At 36.2% G+C, this 12994-nt stretch overlaps 1 protein-coding gene across 1 annotated transcript in view; it reads right to left on the bottom strand.

Annotated features, from left to right (window-relative positions):
• The window catches only part of AOPEP (aminopeptidase O (putative)), a 205507-nt gene extending 192527 nt beyond the window's left edge, over window positions 1-12980 (bottom strand). The window contains exon 1 of the mRNA XM_085568114.1: window positions 12767-12980. The gene's annotated coding sequence lies outside the window, so the exon portion shown is untranslated. The remainder of the gene's footprint in view (window positions 1-12766) is intronic.
• Between the last annotated feature and the right edge of the window lie 14 nt (window positions 12981-12994).

The following is a 12994-nucleotide window of genomic DNA, read 5'->3' as shown; positions in this document are numbered from 1 at the left end:
GGGAAGGATACTGTTTTTGCATGTACACTCTCTGTGGGGATGTTAAATCCTTGATTAAATGAATCTTGATAAATCATTGAGTGTTTGCTGTTCAGAAATGCAACCAAAATTCAATATTTAGGCATATCTACCTTGATGTAAAAGTAAGTACTATCATTTTGACTTAAATTGGCAGAATAATCAAATATTTTTATTAAATTAAGTTGCCCCTGGATCTGGAAAAAAAAGATCTAATAAAAAAATAAAAAGTCACAGAAAGTAATATTTCACTTAAGATAAATAGAACACACAAAGAAGCAAAGCAATTATGATAATAATTTGATTTATTGAGGGTCATGGCCCTCAATGGTGTAAGTCACTCATGGTTTAATTTTCACATACTAATCAAAAATTCAGTAGCATTGCCTCTGTGTCTGTCATTATTATATGGTGATGTCTGCTAAATTAATACCCCATCCTTTTCTATTTAAAATTTCACCCCCTAACAATAGAAATCACATTTACATTACACACAGTAATGTCACTTTAAAATCTGTATATAAGTATGTACATTTATAGTAAATAAACTAAAGTGCAATTTCAGACCTAGAAAATCATAAAATAACTCAAGTTGTTTTACAGCATTGTCTTAAACTATTAGAACTGTATACTTAATTATTCATGAGCTAACTAATCTAGGCTAAAAGACTAATACTGAGAGAATGAATTATTTTAATCTGTAATGCTTTAGTTGAGTGCTAACTTGAATAACATTCTGCAAAAAGATACAGGCAGGACTCTGTCCTGGGTACACAGGTTTTTAATAGCAGCAGGTCCCATGCTACCTGCTGGAAGTATGCAATAGCTGTCATGGGAGCTCTAGGACTTCTAATTTATTATTAAGTATTTATATTGAAGTGTCACGCAGAGATTTGAACTGTGGAAAAATGCTTCCTTTCCAACTGTCTCTAAATGTTTCCCTTCCAGAGGGACAGAAGGCTCACAAATGCTGTGTGCATATAATGCTGGAACTGGACTGTAAGAGTGAAGATATAAACAAATATATTAAAATAAAGCTTATTTTGCACTAACTCAGTGTTGTTGTACTGCAAGTATTGTAAGAAAATAAGAGAGTAAATCTTCACAATATCAGGTTTAGCTTATGCAAATTCTCTATATATTTATTCCAGCAAGAATTATAATCACTTGGTTGTGTCCATATCAAGCCTAATATAGTTAAGCACAGCTCTGGAAATCTCAGATTTATAGCTCAGAATATTTGCTTATATCTGTTGTGAATTTTGTCTGCTGACTTATACTAGAAAATGACAACTGCCACATACTGAGAACTTACCATTTTGCCATTAGTTTATAATGGGATCACCCACATACCCTATAACAGAAATATCCACAAAATAAGTGCTTGCCATAATGACTCATAACTGCTGTGTTTCCTCATTTTTTATTGCCATACTATATATTTATTTTTTCATTTGTTCTCTTTCCATAATCAAAGACACTGATAATTTCTTCATTTCCTCCTTTCCTTTGTGTTTTCCGTACATCGGATATTTTATTAAAATAAGCACCTCAGAGGTTGGTGGGACAATTCATCCATTGTTATAGTCATTAACAAATGACTTTACAAAAGAATATTTCAAAACTTTGTGTCCAAAGACAAAATTCAAAACTGAGTTTTACAAAGTGCCCCATAATATTTAACAGATTTTCTTCTGTATTTGAGTTCACATCTCTTTGGTGAGTGCCCACATGTTTCACTAGCACAAGAAAGATGTGTCTCCACTAAAACTAAGCAACACTTTGGACTTTTGGAGACCTGGTCTTTTCTGCCCTACACAAAGAAGAAAAAAGTCATTGGAAGAGGTATAAAGACCTTTTCCTGATGTGTTTCCTCTCAAAATTTTCTGTTGGTTTTAAAAGAATAGGAACTTGAACAAAGGTAAGGATGGATCTGATGTTTTCCATGCAGCATAAGAACAGAGTGATAAGATTCTTTATCCTGCCACCCACTGAGTGTACATTGTTATCAGGAGCAAATAATTGCAAATGCTCTAGTTAATTGTAGGATTCATACGCAACTTTGGCACCTCATGACACTTCTTGCTCCTCTGTTTTCCGCTGATTAATTATGGGATACATTCTTCAGTGTATGAGGGAATCAGTGAAACTGACATCTCTATTATATTTATGCTCCTGAATTTTCCATGTGACATTATGTTGGAATTTTTAATCTTTCCCTTATACACTCCTTTCACTGCTGTCCATGTCTCCCTGGGAGTCAGATGGGCTTCCTTGTCCCTCTCCACAGCATGGGGATGGGTCTGCATTGTGACACCAGGAAAGCTTTTTTGCCTGCCCAGACCTCTGCTGTTGCATGCAGATAGCACAACGTCTGCGTCACTTGCCAGCATCGTCTTTCTGCTGCAAGTTAGAAGTGAGCATGTGGTGTGTAGATTGCAGGTGTCAAAGCAGGTACCTGTAGATGGCTGTCCATTTAATAACTGTAATTTGTGGTGTGCAGCTGTGAGGAAATTGATCGGTCAGGCAGAGATCTTTTCAGATGGGGGAACTACTTTACCTTGGCTTTAACTTTTCATTCAGTGCACACAATCTGATACACCTGATACATAATCTAATGGTCATCTTTATAGGTCAGTGCACAGCCATGCTGACAGAATTTGAATTACACTTCTGTATCAGTTTCTGTGGATCTGACTGCTGGGCAAGTGGCACAGTCTGTAAATGCTAAGGTAAAGGGAGTCACTTGTCTCAGTTCTCATGTACCTGTATAAATCTGTACGACTGATGTTGGGGAGGGAACTGAAATTCACAGGGAACTTGGGAATTCAGTGGAAGTCCAAGAAGAAACCTTGTTATGCATTTATGTATTTCTAAAGAAAGAGTAAAAATTAACAGCAATTTTGTGCAATTTCATTCACAAACAGTTATCTTGGAAGTTTAATCAAAAAGAGTTAATGCTTAAAAGGACCCTTTTCAGTGGAAAAACATCACTCAATCATCTGATGTTCTTATAAATGTAATTGTTAGTTGGCATGTGAGATCTCTGTTGGTTGTAATTCAGGGATAGTGTTACTTCTAGTTTTCATTTTTCTGTTTCATGCTGTGTATGAGCTAGTACTTATTGCTTAGCACATAAGAATTAGTTTTGGTCAGCTGAAAAGTAGGTTGCAGTTGAGTTTTAGCAAGAGACCTCTGAACTGACATGATAGGCAGCTGTGTTTTCAGAGGTATGCTGGGAAGGCAAAAGGCCTTGGAAGAAAGGGATTCAAATAAAATGTACTCTTAGGGCCTAAATGGGCTCATGACTGGAGATGAGTGACATGCTTCTGTTTGACTGAACTACTTTACGGTAAAATGAAGGTGTTATTTGCAGAGAGATTTACTATAACTCTTTAAAAACTTATGACTGTCCGTGCAGTCCTTCTTAAGTGTTCCCAGGCAAACAAATGAGCCAAGTGGATGCTCTTGGCATTTTGTAGCTTGACCTTTTGACTGTTATAATTGTGTAAAATACAGAAAAATTGTAACAACATATCTGATCAGCATCTTTCATCTAAGTGTTGCTTCCATTTTTACTTCATTTTTAATTCCACTGAAAGTTTACATGTGACACTGATGGCTCAAGAGATACTTCTGGCAGGAGATGCTTTTGGCTTTTTGGTTACTTTAGACTGTGGAGCTTCCCACTGATAATTTGCTGGTTTGACTTTCAATGAATACAGAGAAACAGACTAACATTTTTGGATGCCTACCCTTGAATTAATTCAAATATCCTGGTTCTTACATCACTTCTACTCACAGTAACCATGAATCCCTGATTTATGAGGTGTTACAACACCTCATTTCAAAGCATGGAACTTTATATAAATCATTGTAATTTTTTTCTTTCTTGTTCATATATAAGAGATCCTTAAGTTCCTATAGGGTGCTAGTCCTTAAAATTGTTCCACTATTATTAAAATATGTTAAAATTATTAAGATATTAATACTGTTAAAATATTTTAAAACATTAAAATAGTTTAATATTTTAAACATCAACATTAATATTTATATTACTTTTAATAAAATTAATGTCAAAATTAAAATTATTAAAATATTTTGACAATTTTAACATGTTAAAATTGTTCAAATATTGATTTATGTTAAAATTATTCCACTATTTACCTTAGTTAATGTGTTGATTATAGCCGCCAGGTAGCTCTTACTCTGCTTGTTCAGTAAAGCACATTTATCTTGGCCATAGCTATAGTCTGTTTTTTCTAAACAATCAGCATTTCCAGCAATCTTCTGCTTTTATTTTGTTGTGTAAACTGAAATTAATAGATTGAAAATAGAATTACAAGTCCCAAACCCAGGAAAATATAAAAATAGTAACCATTCATTTACCAGAGGTTTTACTTCCCTTTTTTCTATAAGGAGTACACCTGCTTACTTTTCTAGGTAAAATTACTTTTCCCAGCTTTTTAATCTTAAATTTCCAGAGGATATGGAGATCTAAGAGGAAGACCACGCATCCTCAATTTTTCCCCAGTTTACAGAGATGCTAATCGAGCCTGAACTGTGGAGACTTCCTTATTAATAGTGATGCAGAGAAGGAGACAATATATCACACAAGTGCTATTCTGCCAGCAAGACACCAAAGCTCATTCAAAATACAAGTAAGAGTTATCCCAACACTTGCAGTACATGTCTTCCTGAAGTCAAAACTCAGATCTAGAAAACAGAGAGTTACATTTCCAAAATAAATGTTCAAAATCAGTTTTAAAATACAGCCTGGTATAGAGGTGGACTGGTATTCTGCAAAAGTGAGACTCCCAACAATTCACTGACTTATGTTCTTCATTCAAACACTCTCCCTATTTTAGATGAACATTATTTTTAATTTGTATATCTTCTTTTTTTTCCTTCATATCTCTTCAAAACTTTTTAAAATTCAGACCACCAGGCAACAAAACCCTTTACCTTTTCCCTGTTGTTGATATGCTCTGCCAGCATATCAGTGCATTGTTATTCAAATTCCATCAGCCTGTAAGAAGCACTTGTATCTTGATTTTAAGAAGGAAAGGGCAGTTGTGACCAGAGTCTGAAGATCAGTAGGCCATGGAACATGGGCTAAAAGAAGTGTGCATGGTGTTGCACAGAATCCCTGTATCCTCCTGCCACAGTCCCACCTATCAAGTACCAGTCAACTTTGTAAGGTTCCCCACAAGTCCAGCAACAAAGGTGGCACATGGCTGTTTCATTTCTTCCTTTAGAATCCTTGGTCTTGCTTTACATTAAAAAAGTAATGCCATATATTCCCTAAGCCATTTTAAATAGTAATGCTTTTATAAAATATTCAAACAAAAGAAGTTCAGTGGGAGAAGCAAGAACACACTTGCTAAATAGTTGTCTAATTAATGCAAAATCAGGACACATAAATTTGCTGAAAAGATAATTTAACTTTGAGTAGAGGATATAATCTCTACCAACAGGGTATACCTGCAGCAAAATTCATTTATATTAAGCAAAAATATCCATAACTCATGCCCACTCAGAAATTTTGTACTTATTCAGACAGGCCTTTGTGTATGGAACTTGCATTCCCTGGCACTAATGTTAATATATTAAAGTGAATTAAATACAAGTTATTAGTTGCAAATGATGAGATTATTGGTGGAAAAAAAAAACAACAAAAAAACAAACCAGCAAGCAGAACATCACAGGTCTTTTCCAAGTCCAAAACTGCTTGTAGAGAAGAAAAAGCTAAATTAGTGAAAGAAAAAATGGACTAAATGTGGGAACAGGGTTTACTTTACTTTAAATGTGTCATAAAACATTCATAGATATGAAAGTTGCCAAAAAAGCAATCAGTGTGTTTCTTCATTGCCACAGCTGCCTATGGCCCATTTGCAGCTTTTGCCTTTAAGAAGAATGCAGGAGGTTGAGTCTATCTGTTGCTTAACTCTGTTTTAATTTCTAGCTCTTAGTGTGGTTCATCCAATTTATCATTCTGTGTGAAAGGATCAAATGACACTGTATAAATGTCAGAACTGGGTTAAAAGCTAAACAATTGTGGTATGATGTAGGATATACAGAGTCTATTGGCTATGATTTGTTTTAAGATTTGGTGCTCACAGCAGCCTTCAAGTTACTTGCAGAAATGTGACCCTAAAAGCTTCAGAAATACTGATAAACTGGACTTATTCTTCAAAAGCTTGAGTAGCCCTAGGTTTGTCGTTGAAAAGCTTTCAGACTGTTAAATCTGACATGGGGTACTGTTCTGTCTCACAGCAGTTCTAATTGTTCAGCTAAGTTTATGTGACCAGACCACGCGATGCTGTGAGAGGTGGGAGCAGGTATCTCACAGCTGTGTTAACATGGGGAACTCTCAGGAGTCAGAGCATTAACAGATCTGCCTGAGTGGAAGCACGATGGGAAACTCAAGGCCTTTTTCTTGAATGCTGAAACTCCCAAATGAAACATCTCCTTAAGGATGTTTGTACATCAATTAGAATTTGACCCCAGGGATACATTCCCTATGGGAGGCCATTTCTATGGGACACAGAGTGAGAGGAGTGGCAGGGACTTCTTAACTTACCTAATCATTTCTGGGTTTGAAAAAGTCAAACAGTAAGAATGTCTCGGTGGTTTCTCAGAAGGCATATTTTAAAATTCTAATTATGCAATTATATTGTCTTTGTAATATTTAATATTATCCTGTTATTCCTAGGGCAATAATATAATATACCTTAATAAATTACAATTAAATATGAATGTTTTGAAGTTTAGGAACTAAAGATTGTATAATATAAAGTTGCTACATAAAAAACAGGGAAAATTAAGTTCCTGTGCAGGATTGCAAGAAAGTGTTTTAAAAGACAGTGTTAGAATTTGAGAAACTGTATATTTCTTTCATAAGCTGCAGTGGATTCTGTTCTAAAGTAGTGCAATAATATTCTTCTTCCATTCTTGTTTCCCTTGTTTGCCTGTCCTGTCTTTTTCATTTTTTCCCTTCTAAGTATCTATTTTTAAATATAATTTAATCTCATTATTTTATTTCTAAAAGCACTCCTCCATGATATTTCTAATGGAAATATGTCCTAAAATGCCATTAAAAAACACTTACATGAAACTGGTTTAATGCTCAAATACTTCATAAACCATCAGCCACATACATTGTTTTATCTCACAAAACCTGTTCTGTCTGCTCTGTGAGATCCTTATTAATCTGTAGGTGTCAATCTTGACATAGGTCTTTAAGTCCTTTTCACCTATGGGCACCTTTGCTTGCAGACATCCACATACATAAAAGTTAAATGGATATGGAAGGACATGTCATATCCTGTGTAAATTAGAACAGAAGTATCCTTCTGGCTGGATATGAGACAATGGATATTAGACCTCACAGCTTTTGTCTGTAGGGCAGTCATCTCCCAGGTGGCATTCCTGCACCCCACAGGATACACAAGACAAGACACTGTGGTGCAGGAAGAAAGCAGATTTCTATTAATAAATAATAAAATAAAGTAGAATTTTGAAATGTTTATGTCACAATTCTTTTTCATTTCTATTTTGTGTACATTTTATTACTGTGCCTAACATTAGTACAGTATTAGATGTATATAATTTATAAATAAGCATACACATATTGGAGTGCACTCAAGACCTTTTCACTTAACACTGGTGCACAATGACAAAAATATTTATAGACCTGTGCTCTAGACCATCTAGTTCACCTTGACCACTATGCAGCTATTACATCTGTAATGAATAAAATACATGTATAATGCCCTACCAAGGCCTTTATCTGTGTCATGAAGGAGAAATCCTATTAGTCATGATAAAAAAACAGGTATCTCCTTTCCCCTATGAAAATAAACTCAATCAACTTCCAGCTGTGCCTAGATTTTGACAGTGCTTGCTCATCCTTTGCAATTAAGACATGGTGGAAGCTGAGGACAGAATGTTTTCACTCCTTCTGTCTCATAAGGATTTCATATCACAAAACCCACGTGGGGCCTCCTTAATTGGTTTTGGTATTCAGCCTGCAAATGGTCAAACCTGCAGTCTGGGTTTGCAAGCACATGGAAACACTGAATGTACAGGGACAGTTTTCTGGTTTTTGTTTATTTAAGCTGGAAGAGTTAGGGATGTGTTACTTGGGAGTCTCACACAATTTGAGCATTGAAATTTTTTTTTACTCAATATATGAAATTCTTTCTGATTATTTTTCTTTTTTTCCCCCCAAAACTCGTTTAATTTTTTAGGTTTTTCTCTCATTAAGGTAATATATTCAGCATATCTTAGCAAAATACCATTCACATATCAACATTATACTGCACCATGCAAAGAGGAAAAAGTGAAAAACTGACAGTAAATGCTTAAATGGCAGTGGAAGCATTGCAGCAGCTCATCTGTAGAACCAGGGACATCTTTATATGCCTCTTTTTTTTCTGTTTTCTCTTCTTCTTAGACTGTGGACTGTGTAGGGCCAAGACTGTTTTTTAATTTTCTTTCTGTGCACTGACAATAATTCCTTCCATGAAATCATGCCCTTCATCCTAAACAATTACTGTACTAAAAATAATAATCACAGCCATCACCACCAGCAGTGTGTAAGGATGTCAAATGCAGAAGATCTAATCCAGTGGAAACTGTCTGAAAGCAACCAGACTGGGAGGACTGATGCAGAGGTGGGAGTGTGTGGAGTATTCAGGGAGCGCAAGCAGAAACCTCGGGATAATGAAGGCAAATTTCCAGTAGGATTTAAGTTATGATTTTGTATTAGCAGTAGGTTTGAAATACAGTGGCAGTCTCTTGTCTTCTGGTATAGACGGAGAGAGCCGACCTTCGGTTCCCCTCCTCTTACTTGGTGACCATCAGTGCTAAGAGCTTCACTTCCTCTTTCCAAGAAATGAATACAAGAAAGATACAAGCATGAAGCTGCTCACACGGGTTTCTTCTGCCCCCGGAGAGCTGCCAGGCTCTGGTTTTGCAGTAGCTCGTCATAAATAAGCATTGCCATCTGATGGCAGAGCCTTGGTACTGCTCAGTCTCTGCCTAGGGCAAGCCAGGAATAAACCAAGACACTTCCTCCGAAATGAAGTGTCTGTGACTGAACACCGAATTTCTTTTTTTTTTTTTTTTTTTTCTGACACCATTTTATGATGATTGCCCTGAGGGGTTGTAGAGTCTCCTTCAGTGGGGATATTCAGGACATCAAGAGGCAATCCTGTGCCATGCGCTCTGTGAGAACCCCGCTTGAGCAGGAAGGTTGTACCATATGTCCCACTGAGGTTCCTTCCTACCCCACCTATTCTGTGATTCTGTGATTTCTGTGAGTCACACTAAAACAGTGCTTCTTCAGCCATATCCTTGCTATCCTTGTTGCCTTTTCTCTGTGTTCATGCTGTTTTCTTCAGATCCACAGAATGAGATAATCCTGCTCAATAATGTAACAGGCTCCTAGGATGGCTGAGCCATATCCTGCAATGCACTAGTGTTTAACTTATGGCTTATTGATCACAAATATAGCTGGGCTACAGCAACAAGGGTGCACTTTCTAGAAGTGCTAGTCCACATATATAAGGAAGGAGTAGGAAGGGCAAGTATGCAGGCCAGGCTCACACCTTCTTCTAAGCAGCACTTCTAGCTACTACTTGCAGGAGATGAGCCCTGAGTAGATATGCTTCTCAGCTCTCATACCTACATTCTAAAATCAAATGGGAACTAGTATGCCTGGATGCTGGAATTTGAACAAATGGAAATATTTTTCCCAGTGATCAAAAGCCTGATTCTGACATTGCCATCTAATTGATTGAGTTCTTCCTGTCTTGACACATACTGTGTTTTGGGCATCAGCCTTGTGCTGTGTGATGAACTGATTCCAGGACCATACAAAGCAAGGGCTGGAGTTTAGCCTAGCAACCTTCCCCGTGTGTGTGAGTCATGAAATTGAATCTTGAGTGGTCTTAAAAATAATGCTATTCATTTAAACCTGTACATGTACTCATGAATGGGTGAATTTGATTTTACAATAGATCATGTGATAAGAACAAAAGCATATACCCAAAACCACTACAAATGTCAAGACAAAGTTGCTCAACATGGATCTCAAGCACGAGTGATGACTGCCTTTTCTGTATCACACTGTCACCTACAAGATTCAGTTGTGGATTAGATCCCTCACATGCTGAAGGCTGTATGCAGAAAGCACAAAATAGCCATGCGTGTCTGATAGTCTCATTGTCAAAGGAAATGTTTTTGCTACTACTGCCACCAGTAAGGAAAGACCATTTGCAGCAATGATGGCAAGTTTTATGATAATATCTGACTTTTGAACTGGATTTTATAGTTATCCTAATAGCTAGTTAATGTAAGAGGATTTTGAGCTAATCTTTATTAATCTTATCACAATCAAATGGACTCTTAAGCACCTAAAGTATTCTTGTATTCTTGCTACCCACCTATCATCCCTGTTTTTAAAGTCATACCAACTTGCAGTAATGTCCTAGCTGTATGTGTTCAACTTTCTTTTCAGTCTCCACAGCTGGCCCTGTATGTGCTTGGTATGTCGCTTCTCCATTTTCTTCTGTATTGTTCATAGCTGTATCACCAAAGAAATATCAATTTAGTAGAGCAAAAGAAAATACAAGGAAATGCAATTCTTTTATATTTGAGTTAAATACATCATTATCCCATTTTTCTTCATTCTTTTCAAGCTGAGTGAATTCCCAAAGTAACCAGTCAGCTTCTCATGTGGTCACAATTTTTCTCTGTGGCACAGCATTCTTTGATTTTCTTTACTAGCCTCTCTCTACATCACAACATGACTATAAGGATTAGCTAATGCTTATTCAGAACTCAGAAGCTGTGGCAAACTATGCAATAAATGGATAAAATGAATTTTTAAAATTTAATACTTATCAGTAATTTTAAATAGGTTTATTGACTGTACTTCAGGCATGAAACAGAATACTTATGATAGAGATTAACGGGGTATGACCATCTAAACTGTCACTCATTCATTTGTTTGCCATGTTTTTCATTGCTTACACAAAAGGAGTCTTTTGTGAATATTATGTTGCATTTCTGCATCATGCTCCATAGTATGTATAACTCTGCTAGAAGTGTTCAGATCTGACCCTCCTCACACTGTCAATAAAACTGGAAAAGCCAGCCACTCTTCTGGACCTTTATGTAGGATAATAGCTTTAGTTATGCTGATTAACAGAGATGATCTAGAAATTCTGAATTAAATAATGTACAGTTAAAATTACTGTAGCTAAAAAATGGTGAGTTGGACCTCTGAACCTCTGTGACACAGTACATGTAATGTCTCCAGAAGAACAGGATCTGAAAAACCTAGACAGATTATACTTAGAAATACTACAATATAAACAGTAAATAAATCTGCAAGGACATTAATGGAAAATGTCTCCCAGCAATCTAATCCATGATTAGGATTTGAGAATGGAGTTTGACCATTTATATGAAGTGTTTTTCCTCCATCAACCTTAAATTTTGCAGGCTTACAGATTAAATAAAAAAAAAAAAAAATTGTTTTTCTAGTTGGTTGTTACATTGAAAAAATGTATAATGTAATCATGACATCATGTCACTTGATATTGACAGAAATTATTTATTTTTGCAAAAGGAACTGTTATAACTATATAATTATAACTCCACTTTAATTACCTTCTTAGCTTAGTTTTGAAGACTCATCTCTCAGCACTGAAAGCTCTATCTAGGTGTTTTCTGTTTGGGTTTGTTTGTTTGTTGTCAGGGGCTGTTTGTTTGTTTGTTTTTATGTTTTTTGGGGTTTTGTTTTGTTTTGTTTGGATTTTGATTTTTATTATTGTTGTTGGATTTTAGGGGGGGTTAAATTTATTTTTTCTTTACATAGACGTGATGTGATTACCTAAAATACTTTTAGTTTATACATTTTACAACGTGAGAAGTTGTAGCAAATTCAATAAATTATATTTAATATCTTGTTTTACTTGCTGGTAGAATCTTGTGAATAAGTAAAAAATACAGAGATATAAAAATCGTGATTCAAGTTCAGCTCATACCTCTATTTCAGAGGCATATAGACTTCTTTTCCAGGATCTACTGTCTGCATATTAAGGGCTTTATCCCCCTGCAGAAAACTGCAAAGGTACTCTCACTTGGGCTGGTCTCACACTGAAATGCTGACAGTTTTCCCATTCCCACAAGAGGGCACCAGGCACGAGAAAATCCCTTCACATTCATTAATATCAACCTTATAGTTCATCTCTATTTCTTAATCAGTCGTAGTACTATAATACTAATCTAAAATGGAACCCCTTTTACATCTAATACACAAAGAAATTACCTTTTACCCAATTTGTGCTCCTAATTACCTATGTTTAAACATTAGTTTATGCCACTTGTTGTATTTCACCTGTTCCAGAGAGGTGAAGTGCTTTCCTATCACAGTTGTAAATCAATGTTCTATTCTATTGCCTATGTGTGGACCCTTTCTCGCACAGGAAATCCACACAGGTGAAATAAAGCACTTTCTGAAGCAAAGAAGGCAGAAGATTGATTGTACATCTAGAAATCTTCCTGATTTCATATGTGCAGTTCCCCTTTTCACCCTGATCCATCTCTTGCAGCAGCCAGGATCTGCCTTGCTCATCCAGCCCTAATCATTGTGGCATCACACGGAAGAGAGCATCAGCACTAGAGGAGTGACATTGCCTTGCAAATTATCTCCATGTAACTTGCCTGATCTTACCTTCTGTCCACACAAAACTTCTGCAGCTGTGAAACTCCTGCACTAAGAAAGTTCTTCTTCAGCAAAGGTAGAATCTACAGCTGGTTTTCCCACATGGTTTTCCCACTTCAGGGAAAAAATGTCCTTTGTGAAGAGGTTTCACTCCTATTGCATTTTTGTCTGGCATTTGAACCTACAAGAGGCAACCTTTATAATGAAGGATTTCTCAGTGTTTGTCTTATTTTCAAG

Source organism: Lonchura striata, chromosome Z (genome assembly GCF_050655825.1).
Source record: "Lonchura striata isolate lonStrDom1 chromosome Z, ASM5065582v1, whole genome shotgun sequence".
Classification (NCBI taxonomy): Eukaryota; Metazoa; Chordata; class Aves; order Passeriformes; family Estrildidae; genus Lonchura; species Lonchura striata.
This window is presented reverse-complemented; position numbering and strand designations above follow the sequence as displayed.